Raw genomic sequence first — 14,114 nt, forward strand, 5'->3', positions numbered from 1 at the left:
ACACATAATATATTGCATAAGGGCAGTTTTAAAGCAGGTAGATTAGTATTTATTTAAGGGACGGTGTTTAAAAAATATAAGGTTGAATTGACTCTGAACTGCATATCACAAGAGGAGTGCAATGGACATCTGATGACGCCATTTCCAGCTCTTGTTCTGACAAGCATAGGCAATGTCAAAAGATCTCGTTTGTAAATGAGAGCGTCTCTTAAGTCATTGGTGGTTTTAGGCACTCACTAAGGTATCGTACCAGCACTCTGTCGCTCATACTTGCACGTATGCATCCATCCACCAACTCATTCCACTTACACAGCTACAATAAAGCACACACCACAAACTCAATAAACTGTGCAAGTTAAATTAAAAGCCAAAGCAGAAAAAATAAAGCATTCTGTGACCTAAGCATGGCAGCCATGTGCTTACAATAACAAATACGTTTCAATACAGGAGCAATAGTATCTTACATTTGTATTGTACATAGTGTAATGTTGTTTTAAAGTTCCAGTATGGCACGCATAATAGGAAAATATAATTTCGTGATGGTCTACCGGTTTAGAGGAAGGCGCACTGCAGATGAAATCAACAGCAAACAAGCAGCTTCTTAGCACTGTCTGGGGAGCTGTAGTAGCATGCTATAAAATACAAATAAAAAGAGAAGGAAAGAAAGGAAATGGTCCTTATAAAAAGGAGGAAGCAAAAACCTAAAGTACTGGTGTGCAACCCTGGCACAGTAGCAAACTCATTTTCAGGTAGATGGGCACATGTGATGAGACAAATGCCATCACTCAAAAGGCAAGAGAGACAATGGCTAGAGAGGTGACCCTTTGCTCCATTCTGTATCCCGTCTTTGCTGGAACGAGAAAGTAAGGGATACCCATACTGACTAATGAAAGGCCAAAGCTCCTCCTCTATCTCTCTCTCTCTCTCTACATATATATATATATATATGCGAATATATATATATATATATATGTGTGCATGTGTGTGCACTTAAAAACCAAAGGTTACGGGGATGTTATATTTAAGTTCACATTTTAAATGTACAAAAACCATGGAAATTCACCTGTTATAGCTAGAGTTATTTCAAGTAACTCTAACTCGTGCCCTAAGGTAAATATAACACACGCCCCTGTAATTTTTATGAATATTTTTACAACAAATGTTACAGTTAGCAATGATGTTATAAAAGATGTCATGAGTGCTGTAATATCTGGGGTAATTAGCAGTGCATGGAAAGGGCGTGAGTTATAGTTACATGAAATAACTCTAACTACACAGGTACATTTCCATGGTTTAGTACATTTAAAATGTGGGCCTAACCATACCGTCCCTGTAATCTTTATTTTTGTAAGTGAATTTCTATGTTTTTTAAAATTCTATTTCCTAACTACAATGTCCCTGTAACCTTTAATTTGTTTTCAGTGAATTTCTATGTTTTGTTTTACGTAAAGTAATTTTAATTACTATATGTTAATCCAACCATGGACAATCCCCCATAAACACCCAGTGCTGCGTCAATCATGACCTTTGGCATTTGTAGCGGGGGTTGGCCGCAGGGCCTGGCCTGTGACCAGGCCCTGCACCCAACCTCCTATAATCACCCACCTTGTGCCACTTACAATGAGAAATGTTCTGGCAAATATGAAAAAAAGTATTTGACAAGTGAAAAGAGTGAGATCACCTTTCTGTATGCACCCTAAATTTTTGAAGTTGAAAAGAATTTAAAGCTGGGAAATGACAACTGACACACCTAAACTGGAACCCTCAACTTTCTGTGTGAGGGTCTGACACCCTAACAACTAGGACACAGGTGATTCCTTATTACACAGTGTCCAGACATCTCTATGACATTTAAGCCAAAGATGGTGCTGGGGAAAAAGACCACTATGTTCCAGCACAAGGAATGTTTAACATTCAAAACATGGGTAAAGAAACAGACACACTGCCATGAGACACAAGGATTAGAATCTTCAACCTTCTGAGTGACAGTCCAAAAGATTTTCTAGTAGGCCAGCTCCCCCATGTCCTCCTGGAGCCCGCAGTGCTCCAGCAACCGGTGAGCTTCTTTAACTAGCAGCTCCCTGCTCCTGGAGCAATGTTTTCATCTCTTTCTCTGCATGTTTGCGTTCAGGGAAAGAGATGAAAACTCTGCTTTCAGAAGGTAGCAGGAGCCGGCCCTCAGGGGTGATGGACACCAAGGCCATCCATGGCTCCATGAGGAGGGCCGCGCAGCACCCCACTCATCATTTCTATTTAGCCCTGGGGAGGAGGTGGTCACTGGGGCTGGGAGTCCGTGATGGACCCCTGTTACATTAAGTTATTTGAGTCCCACATATAAAATAGTTGATTGCCACAGGGAGGTGGCAGTCCCTGTTGACGCAGAGGCCACGCAGGCCTCCCTGCAGAGATTTAAGAGGAAATTACCTGGTGAGTTGAGGGTCCCTGGGGTGCGGGGAGGGATGTGCACCCCTCGCATAATATAATACTCTTGCTCCGAGTAGTGGTGGTCCCTGGGGCTTTAAAAAGCCCTAAGAGGGGAGCCCTTGTGCACCCCTCCTCTATTTTATGAATGCCCCTGGGACTAAATGAAAAGCAAGTGTGGGAGGCCACGCTAGCTTTTTTTTTAATTCACAGAGAGATTTTTGAATATTCCCGATTTTCACCATGAACTAAAAAAAAGGCTTTTTATCCCGGAGGGTCCCTAGGAGACCCCTGCACCAAGGCTATGGGTGTAGGGAAACAGTAACCTTTTTTTTTTTTTTTTTTTCAGACCCGGCTGAAGCAGAGTCTCAAAATGACTAACAACACTTCCTGGTTGAAGTGTTGGCAGCCAATCAGATCTCGCAAATTTGTTGCAACTATAGATATACAAATTTAGATTTCCTTTAATTTCTCCTAATCTACTGAATGAATTTACGCAAAATAAAAAAAGACTCATCAGCAGACCAAATGCTACCTTTCTGCGGAATTCTGTATAATTTCATCCAGCGGTTTGGGCTCCAGGCGTATCGAAAGAGCCTACAGGAATTAACATGGGAAACACACTTTTTTTACCCCCCCCACCCATTTTCTAGGCAAGCGGGGGCGAGAAAAAGTTGTGTTTCGCTTGGTAATTCCCATAGGACCTTTAAACACATCTACAGCCTGAACCGCCGGATGGAATCACACCAAATTTGGCAGAAAGCTAGCTTTTTATACACAGCTCATGCTTCCGCTTATTTGGTGGAAATCTGCTCAGTAGTTTTGGAGATATTATGTATAGTTCTGGCCACAATGTCTTTGCGAATATTTCGCAAATGACCGCAACCTGACTGTAAAGTTGTGGCCACCATTTTATTTCACAGGACATGGTCGTTGGGGTGAACATCTAAATTTAAAGTGACATAACGGGTCAGGGTGAAGGTACCCTGAACCCAGCTTTGTGATATTGGTGTGTTTTAGGGTAAAATTATAGCTTTAAAATATGTTTTTGTCACCATGCCCAGTATTCATAAAAATTAGCAAGGGCGCGAGTTATAGTTACCTTGTGGCGCGAGTTATAGTTACTTGAAAGAACTCTAACTATAACTGATGAATTTCTATGGTTTGGTACGAGTAAATTCAGAACCTAACTATAACATATTCAGTGAATATATAAATATATATATATATATATATATATATATATATATATATATATATATATATATATATATATATGTATATATTACCTACTGGCAGGGGCAGCTTTGGCGCTGGTAGCGCCCAGTACAACAGTATTATACTATACACTCATTGACTTAATTGTTTTCTTTTGTATTAGGCTTCTACCTGTTCTTTCATCTTGAGGAAGACGTGGTTTAAGGTGTGTCAAAGGTCGAAACATCAATAACTTTTGCTTGGTCATACATGAACTGCAGACAGGACACACCTGGACTAATATATGTTGGGAACTTAAAAGCATTTGTCAGTGTAACAATTGTACATATAGCCTCTGCACGGCTATCACGGTTTTACAGTTCACTTGAACTATGCCTTCACTTGGAGCACCTCATACCAAATTCGAATGTTGTTTTTTTCGAATACTTTATTGTCCATAATTCATGTCCGTTCAATAGTAATATGTGTTGCTCTTTATTGACATGAGGGTGAGGGGTATCTATACAACTTACAATGGCTCCCCAAAGTATTGTTGTATCTAAATAAATCCAAAGGAACACGTTCTATTTTGATATTCATAATTACCTTGGTTCCTGGGATTACTGGGTTCATCCCCAGCCTCCTTTGTACAATACATGTGTACAGTCACCATCATTACTTTTCATAGCAAAGACAACACACCTATAAGCTTTAGCATGAGGTAAAAAGTACATTGCAAACACTCTTTTTCAGTGGATGCACCCAACGTCTGCCCCATCAAATGCTGTACTAAGGGCATCCAACATGTGGCCAGAGCCTTAGCCACTCTCACCGGTACTTCTGAAACCTGTTTTTCTGTTAATCTCATGGGGTCTGGTTACAACAGCACTGTGAAGGTAGACCTAACTGTGTGCCAGGAATAAGGCTGTACGCAGTCCAGGTCCCGCCCGAAACTCCGCTGCGCGGATTTGCGGCACTTCATGCGCGCCACTTGTCATCCCCTCTTGCTCTAAAAGTGGTCATCAGCGTCGTCTGCCCTGTGGTAAAGCTCATGTAGCTGCAGGCTCAGGACATTGGTGGACAAGATGCACTTATCAGTGCTATTCTATGAAGGGACTACAATTCCCATGTTTTTAGAGGCAGTAGCCATCTTGGGGTGTGGCAGGCCTATAAAACCCTGCCACACCCAAGCACATTGCTCACTATTTTGAAGACTTTAATGCAGTCAGACCTCGTGGGGGTTCCTCTGAAAAAGAGCAGATTTCCTGCATGACAGATTGACAGCAAATCGGAGTATCTTTGTTTCCATGGTGAATTCAGATACGAGTAGGTCGTACTCGTAGTGGTAAGGTCTTGATGAGTCTAATCTTGAAGGGAGTTGTTACTTCCAAAAGTAAAGCACCCCTGAGCAAACGAGCAAAGCATTTTCAGTTTTAAGAGTGAAGCAGCCTTGGCGCGACAAGCAAATCGCTTCAGAGCACAGAAGTAAAGCACCCCTTAGCACAACGAGCAAAGCGCTTCAGGTCACACATGTAAAGCACCCTTGGCACGGCAATCAAATCGCTTCAGTTCACATGAGTAAGGCGCCCCTGGTACGGCAATCAACGTGCTTCATTCCACATGAGTAAAGCACCCTTGGCATGGCAATCAAAGCGCTTCAGTCCACATGAGTAAAGCGCCCTTGGCACTGAAATCAAAGAGCTTCAGTCCACATGAATAAAGCGCCCTTGGCACGGCAATTAAAGCGCTTCAGTCCACATGAATAAGCGCCCTTGGCACTGCAATCAAAGCGCTTCAGTCCACATGAGTAAAGCGCCCTTGGTACGACAATCAAAGCGCTTCATTCCACATCAGTAAAACGCCCTTGCCAATCAAAGTGATCCAGGCCACATGAGTAAAGTGCCCCCTTAGCATAACGAGCATAGCACTTCAGACAAGACAAGTAAAAGCACTTTCTGGCACAAGGAACAAAGTGCTTCATGTATGATAATCAAAGCGCTTCATGAACAATAAACAAGGCGCTTCTGCCCAACGAATAAAGCGCTTCAAGTTCAATGAGTAAAACTTTCAGGTCTATAGTTGTAAATGTGAAAGCATTTCAGAGATAAGCAAATTACAGTTTCATTGTTTTATGGAATGCATAAAATGTGAGATACATATTTAAGTCTTTGAGAATTTCTAGGCTGTGATCAAACGTTTATGTTATGAATGCATAGTTGTTAAAGGATTGATATTCAGAGTATGACCATAGTTCAAAGCTCTTGCCATCTCTTGGTTCAGAGGTTGTAGTTTGTTCTTGTTCCATGATTCACAGAAGGGGCTTCGCCCTCACTTCACAAAAGTGGTCTCAATTTGATATCACGGAGACGCCTTAGTTCAAGAGTCCATTGATGAGTTATACTGCTATGAATGAGTATATGCATATTTGTTCTAACTTTTTCTTTCCAGATCTCTCTCCCTGCAGTTCCCTACCCTAATTACCTTCCCCCCGCCTGGTTTCATCATATCTCTGTGTTATAATAGCTTTCTGAGTTGGTGACGCCGGGAGGTGGACCTTTTGATCAGCAGTGTGCATATCCCGAGGAAAGAGCACTGTGACAGAATAGTGAGCCCACAAGTTTTATACTTTCCTCTTGGTCTGTACGTGAGCTGCGCAAAATGGCCACCTTAGACACCCTTATGCAAGTAGTCACTCAGATGCAAAGGGATTTGACAGACTCAAAAAATGTTACAGCTGATTTAGTTGATAAAGTAACCCAGTTACAGAGTATGGTGGATGGTTCTGAATCTGAGTCTCGTCCTACGCTTGCCACACCTACTAACATAGCTGTGAATGTGCCGACACAAATTCCTCTAGCTGCACCAGAGAGGTTTTCTGGGGATCCCAACAAGGTTCAAGTTTTTCTCACACAGGTGAAACTACATTTTACGTGTCGTCCTATTGCCTTTCCGGACGCACAATCTAGAATTGCATTCCTTATATCATATATGAATGGTGTTGCAGCTACTTGGGCAGTGCCGTTAGTCCGATTAGTCAGTCTCCTTTTATATAATTAGCGTCATATTGTAGAAGAATTTGTAAAGGTATTTGACAGGCGCGCAATAACTATGTCTGCAGACAAAGAGTTACTAGAATTACGCCAAGGAAACAAAGACTTGATAATATATTTGTCACACCTCAACCGGTTAGTAGTGGAAACCACTTGGCCAGAGGAAAAAAGGTCAGCAGTATTTTATCAAGGGCTAAACGACAAACTGAATGATGTATTGGCCCAAGTTGAGCCGCAACCGGAAACTTGCACTGATTCAATTAATCTAACCCTGCGGATAGATCATAGACTCTCTGAAAGAAAAGGAGTAAGGAAACAATGGGAAAAACCCAACTGGCGAATGGAAAGGTCCAGACACCTTCAATTGTCCTCAGATCCTATGAAAGAACCGATGGATATCGGAATTGTTCACCCATCATTGACCAAAAAGGAGAAAGACATGCGACAAAGAAATGGACAGTGTCTGTATTGTGGAAAAAAGGGTCATTTCGTAAAGGAATGTCAAAAGAAACCCAGAGGTAAAATTGATTTAACAATAGTGACAAAGAAAAAGATAGCGGTTGCTTTGGAAAATTCACAGGAAAACTAAAGTGGCCAAGAAAAAACAAAGGGGACCTCTTGGGCAAATTGACAATCCCTTCAGTGTGTTCTTGCACAAATTGTTATGTCAAACATTTTCGAATTTTAGTACAAAGGACTGTACAGGGAAAAAGACATAGGGGGTCATTCTGACCCTGGCGGTAGACTACTGCCAGGCCAACGACCGCGGATGCACCGCCAACAGGCTGGTGGTGCATCCATGGGCATTCTGACCGCGGCGGTACAGCCGCGGTCAGAAACGGGAAACCGGCGGTGTCCCGCCGGTTTCCCGCCACCCTAGGGAATCCTCCATGGCGGCGCTGCAGGCAGCGCCGCCATGGGGATTCCGACCCCCTTACCGCCAGCCTAGTTCTGGCGGTTTTGACCGCCAGAACCTGGCTGGCGGTAACAGGTGTCGTGAGGCCCCCTAACAGGGCCCCACCAAGATTTTCAGTGTCTGCCAAGCAGACACTGAAAATCGCGACGGGTGCAACTGCACCCGTCGCACCCCTTCCACTCCGCCGGCTCCATTCGGAGCCGGCATCCTCATGGAAGGGGGTTTCCCGCTGGGCTGGCGGGCGGCCTTCTGGCGGTCGCCCGCCAGCCCAGCGGGAAACTCAGAATTACTGCGGCGGTCTTTTGACCGCGCAGCGGTATTCTGACGGCGGTACTTTGGCGGGCGGCCTCCGCCACCCGCCAAAGTCAGAATGAGGCCCATAATGTACAAGTTCTAATTGATTCAGGGCAACAGGAAATTTTGTGGATCAACAAACTGCACTAGGCTTGCATATACCTAGTGTTAAGAAAAAGGTTCCAGAAGTTGTTTATGCAGTTGATGGTAGTGAATTAGCAGGAGGCCTTGTATTGACTTTAGAGCGATAAACAAGATCACTGTTAAAAATAAATACCCACTACCTCTCATTCCACTCTTGTTAGATGAGGTGAAATCCGCCGTTATTTACACCAAACTTGACTTACGAGGTGCTTATCACCTAGTTCGAATTTGAGAGAGAGAGATGACTGGAAAACGGCTTTTAAGACTCGTTATGGCCTCTTTGAGTATCTAGTGATGCCGTTTGGTCTATGTAATGCCCCAGCAGCCTTCCAATATTTCCTAAACGATGTCCTAATGTGTAGGAACCATTCATTGTGGAAGCCGATGCATCCGATGTCGCTGTTGGGGCCATCCTATCCCAACGTCATCGAGAAACTGGACAATTGCATCTCATAGCATATGCGTCAAGAAAATTGAATGAAGCAGAACAGAATTACACCATAGCAGAAAAAGAATTACTAGCAATTCGCAATGCTTTCAAAGAATGGAGACATTGGGGGTTATTACAACTTTGGAGGAGGTGTTGATCCGTCCCAAAAGTGGCGGTAAAGTGACGGATATACCACCAGCTGTATTACGAGTCCATTATATCCTATGGAACTCGTAATACGGCTGGTGGTATTTCCGTCACATTTGGGACGGATTAACACCTCCTCCAAAGTTGTAATAACCCCCATTATCTATTGGGAGCGAAACACACCATAACTGTTTACTCTGACCATAGAAATTTACAATTTATGAGTTCTGTCAGACTACTTACTCCCAGACAACTGAGATGGATGCCATTCTTTGCAGAATTTGATTTCATAGTGACTTTTAGACCAGGAGTAGATAATTGTAAGGCCGGCACATTGTCTAGACAAGATTCTTCAATCACACATTCTGAACAAAAACCCAGGCCTATTATAACGCCTTCATAAGTGTTGTATTTAGTAGCAGCCGAGAAATTCTTGGATCTCATTCGTAATCATTTTCACATCACCAAGTGGCAAGAGTGGTTACAACAAGACACCAAAAGGTCCATTCAATAAGGCTTACCTCTACACGAATCTCGAGTATTCCTGCCTACTGAGGAGTTAAGAGAGACAGCTTTTCATTGGTTGCATAGTCATCCTCTGGCAGGTCAATCCATGCCCTCAAAAAACACTAGAACTCATGAAAAGGTATTTATGGTGGCCTACAAGTATTCACGACCTTAAGCAAATGCTACAATCATGTGAAGTATGTGCAAGATGCAAAAGAAAACATAGCAAGCCCAAAGGTCTACTGATACCTCTACCCATTCCCAATCATCCATGGGAACATATCTCTATGGATTTTATTACTGGTCTTCCTCAAATAAAGCAATTTACAAAGTTTTAGTGATGGTGTATAGCCTTACCAAATATGCTCACTTCATTGCCTGTAAAGGGCTCCCAACCTCCGACACCTTAGCAACTATCATCTTAGAAAACATAGTTTGCTTTCAGGGACTTCCAAGAGTCATCCTATCTAATAGAAGAACACAATTTTCTGCACGTTTTTAGCAGCAATGGTGCAAGGCTTTACAAATTGATTCAACTTTATCCACTAGTTATCTTCCACAAACGGATGGTCAAACAGAGAGACTAAACCAAACTCTAAAACAATACTTACGATGTTATGCAACAAAGCGGGTCATTCCGACCCTGGCGGTCGGTGGCCGCCAGGGCCACCGACCACGGGAGCACCGCCAACAGGCTGGCGGTGCTCCTACGAGCATTCTGACCGCGGCGGTTTAGCCGCGGTCAGACGCGGAAAGCCAGCGGTCTCCCGCTGACTTTCCGCCGCTCGTAGGAATCCTCCATGGCTGCGGAGCGCGCTCCGCAGCCATGGAGGATTCCGACTCCCCCTCCCGCCATCCAGTTCCTGGCGGTTCTCCCGCCGGGAACCGGATGGCGGGAGGGGGAGTCGCGGGGCCCCTGGGGGCCCCTGCCGTGCCCATGCCTATGGCATGGGCACGGCAGGGGCCCCCGTAAGAGGGCCCCTAAAAGTATTTCAGTGTCTGCAAAGCAGACACTGAAATACGCGACGGGTGCAACTGCACCCGTCGCACCTTCCCACTCCGCCGGCTCTATTACGAGCCGGCGTCATCGTGGGAAGGGAGTTTTCCCCTGGGCTGGCGGGCGGTCTTGCGAAGACCGCCCGCCAGCCCAGGGGAAAACTCGGAATACCCTCCGCGGTCTTTCGACCGCGGAGCGGTATTTCGGAGGGGGGAAGTCTGGCGGGCGGCCTCCGCCGCCCGTCAGACTCAGAATTAGGGCCAAAGTCTCCTAAAACCTGGCTGGATCATTTGTGGCTTGCAGAACTAAATTATAATAACTCTCACCACTCTTCAATAAACTCAACTCCTTTCTATGGTTTATATGGGCGTCATCCGCACATTTTGCCAGCTACGCTACCTGCTTCTACTAAAACCACTCCAGCAGTCATGGACATGTCAACACACATGAAAAAGGTACATTCACAATTGCAAACAAATCTTCATCAAGCAAAGACAAAATATAAATTGCAATATGACAAAAAACACCAGCCTGGTCCTCAGTATACAGACAAAGATAAAGTTTGGTTATCCGCGAAAAACTTTGTATTAAAAAATAAAAATATGTTTCATCCAAAATTCATAGGGCCCTATGAAGTTCTACGACAAGTGAACCCAGTAACATATAAACTAAAATTACCATAGTCTTTGAAAATTCATCCGGTGTTTCACGCTTCACTTCTTAAACCTGCTTCGCCCTCAAGTGTCACACAACCTGCTCCTCTATTAGTCCAAGGTCATTGGGAGCATGAGGTGCGATTTAACTTAGACTCTAGATATCGTGGGTCTTCCCTTTGGTACTTGGTATCCCGGAAAGGATACGGACTGGAAAATGACTCTTGGGAACCTGCAAGACATGTCCATGCACAACGTTTGGTGCGATGCTTTCACCTCCTCCATCCTGATAAGCCGGGCCCTGGACCGCGCTTGGGAGAGGGGTGTAATTTCAGGAATAAGGCTGTGCGCGGTCCAGGTCCGCCCGAAACTCCGCTTGCTCTAAAAGTGGTCAAAAGCGTCGTCTGCCCTGTGGTAAAGCTCATGTAGCTGCAGGGTCAGGACATTGGTGGACAAGATGCACTTATCAGTGCTATTCCATGAAGGGACTACAATTCCCATGTTTTTAGAGGCAGCATCCATCTTAGGGTGTGGCAGGCCTATAAAGCCCAGCCACACCCAAGCACATTGCTCACTATTTTGAAGACTTCGATGCAGTCAGACCTCTTGGGGGTTCGTCTAAAGAAGAGCAGATTTCCTGCATGGCAGATTGACAGCAAATCGGAGTATCCTTGTTTCCATGGTGAATTCAGATACGAGTAGGTCGTACTCGTAGCGGTAAGGTCTTGATGAGTCCAATCTTGAAGGGAGTTGTTACTTCCAAAGGTAAAGCGCCCCTTAGCACAACAAGCAAAGCGCTTCAGGCCACACATGTAAAGCGCCCTTGGCACGGCAATCAAAGCGCTTCAGTCCACATGAGTAAAGCACCCTTGGCACGGCAATTAAAGCGCTTCAGTCCACATGAGTAAAGCGCCCTTGGCACGGCAATTAAAGCGCTTCAGTCCACATGAGTAAAGCGCCCTTGGTTCGGCAATCAAAGCGCTTCAGTCCACATCAGTAAAACGCCCTTGGCACAACAATCAAAGTGATTCAGGCCACATGAGTAAAGTGCCCCCTTAGCATAACGAGCGTAGCGCTTCAGACAAGACAAGTAAAAGCGCTTTCTGGCATGAGGAACAAAGCGCTTCATGTATAATAATCAAAGCGCTTCATGTATAATAATCAAAGTGCTTCATGAACAATAAACAAGGCACTTCAAGTTCAATGAGTAAAACTTTCAGGTCTATAGTTGTAAATGTGAAAGCATTTCGGAGATAAGCAAATTATAGTTTCATTGTTTTTTGGAAAGCATAATATGTGAGACACATATTTAAGTCTTTGAGAATTTCTAGGCTGTGATCAAACGTTTATGTTGTGAATGCATAGTTGTTACAGGATTGATATTCAGAGTATGACCATAGTTCAAAGCTCTTGCAATCTCGTGGTTCAGAGGTTGTAGTTTACTCTTGTTCCATGATTCAAAGAAGGGGCTTTGCTCTCACTTCACAAAAGGGGTCTCAATTTGATATCACGGAGACGCCTTATTCCAAGAGTCCATTGATGAGTTATACTGCTATGAATGAGTATATGCATATTTGTTCTAACTTTTTCTTTTCAGATCTCTCTCCCTGCAGTTCCCTACCCTAATTCCCTTCCCCCCGCCTGGCTTCATCATAACTCTGTGCTATAATAGCTTTCTGAGTTGGTGACGCCGGGATGTGGCCTTTTGTTCAGCAGCGTGCAGATCCAGAGGAAAGGACACTGTGAAACAGGGCTAATGAAGGTGGTCAGTGGATTGTCACATTTCTTTTGCTTGTCCATTGACCACTGATGACCATTGTCCACTGACCAAGATTTGGAGACTCCTGGCTCTCCTTCTTGCTGAGAGTTGGCCCTGACTTACCTGCAAAGAGTGAGTCTTCTGGACCTTGCTGGTCCCCAAAATCCTGCAGCTCTACGTGGAATGCTGTCTTGCAGTTGCCAAGGCTTGTTGGTGGTTCTGCCGACGACTGATCCCGCTGCAATCCGACAGCCAGCTTGGGACAGCTCCTGGATGACTCCTGGGATACTCCTGTGTTTCCTGGATTCCACAGCTGCACTTCTTCGACCACTGTCCAACAGAAAAGCATAACTTAGAGAGGTGGGCATTGCCCTCCTGCACCGCCTGGGCACCTCCGGGTGGTTTGGACTCTATCCCCTCTTTCCTTAGGTCCTCTTCTTATGGAACCCATGCCTGGATTTGATCAACCTGTTCCATGGGTCACAACAGCCGTTGGACAACCAAGATCCACATTGACTTCAACAGGAAGTTCCAACACAACTTCACTCCTATGCACCTTGGCTCGCTGGTGTAGGTATTTTATTTATTTATTTATTTTATTTAGATAGTTTCATTATTTCCGTTTGCAGCAAACAGCAGGACATTAAATGCAGTAAGAGTTGAATCAAATATGCGAATTCGCACACTTAAAAAGTGACTTCTTGATACATGCCGACTAGAGTTGCTTATAGTGTCGAAATAATTATATATGCTCCTTTTTTATACTGCTTTATGTAGGTGTTCACCCTACCGCCAAGTAGGATTCAGGTCTCTTAGTTCAACAACCAATACAGTAATCAATTAAACACATAATATATTGCATAAGGGCAGTTTTAAAGCAGGTAGATTAGTATTTATTTAAGGGACGGTGTTTAAAAAATATAAGGTTGAATTGACTCTGAACTGCATATCACAAGAGGAGTGCAATGGACATCTGATGACGCCATTTCCAGCTCTTGTTCTGACAAGCATAGGCAATGTCAAAAGATCTCGTTTGTAAATGAGAGCGTCTCTTAAGTCATTGGTGGTTTTAGGCACTCACTAAGGTATCGTACCAGCACTCTGTCGCTCATACTTGCACGTATGCATCCATCCACCAACTCATTCCACTTACACAACTACAATAAAGCACACACCACAAACTCAATAAACTGTGCAAGTTAAATTAAAAGCCAAAGCAGAAAAAATAAAGCATTCTGTGACCTAAGCATGGCAGCCATGTGCTTACAATAACAAATACGTTTCAATACAGGAGCAGTAGTATCTTACATTTGTATTGTACATAGTGTAATGTTGTTTTAAAGTTCCAGCATGGCACGCATAATAGGAAAATATAATTTTGTGATGGTCTCCCGGTTTAGAGGAAGGCGCACTGCAGATGAAATCAACAGCAAACAAGCAGCTTCTTAGCACTGTCTGGGGAGCTGTAGTAGCATGCTATAAAATACAAATAAAAAGAGAAGGAAAGAAAGGAAATGGTCCTTATAAAAAGGAGGAAGCAAAAACCTAAAGTACTGGTGTGCAACCCTGGCACAGTAGCAAACTCATTTTCAGGTAGAT

At 44.1% G+C, this 14,114-nt stretch overlaps 1 pseudogene; it reads right to left on the minus strand.

Moving 5' to 3' along the window:
• The window catches only part of LOC138283637 (dynamin-1-like protein), a 46,476-nt pseudogene that overhangs the window by 11,876 nt on the left and 20,486 nt on the right, over positions 1–14,114 (minus strand).

The sequence above is a fragment of the Pleurodeles waltl genome, chromosome 3_1, assembly GCF_031143425.1.
Source record: "Pleurodeles waltl isolate 20211129_DDA chromosome 3_1, aPleWal1.hap1.20221129, whole genome shotgun sequence".
NCBI lineage: Eukaryota > Metazoa > Chordata > Amphibia > Caudata > Salamandridae > Pleurodeles > Pleurodeles waltl.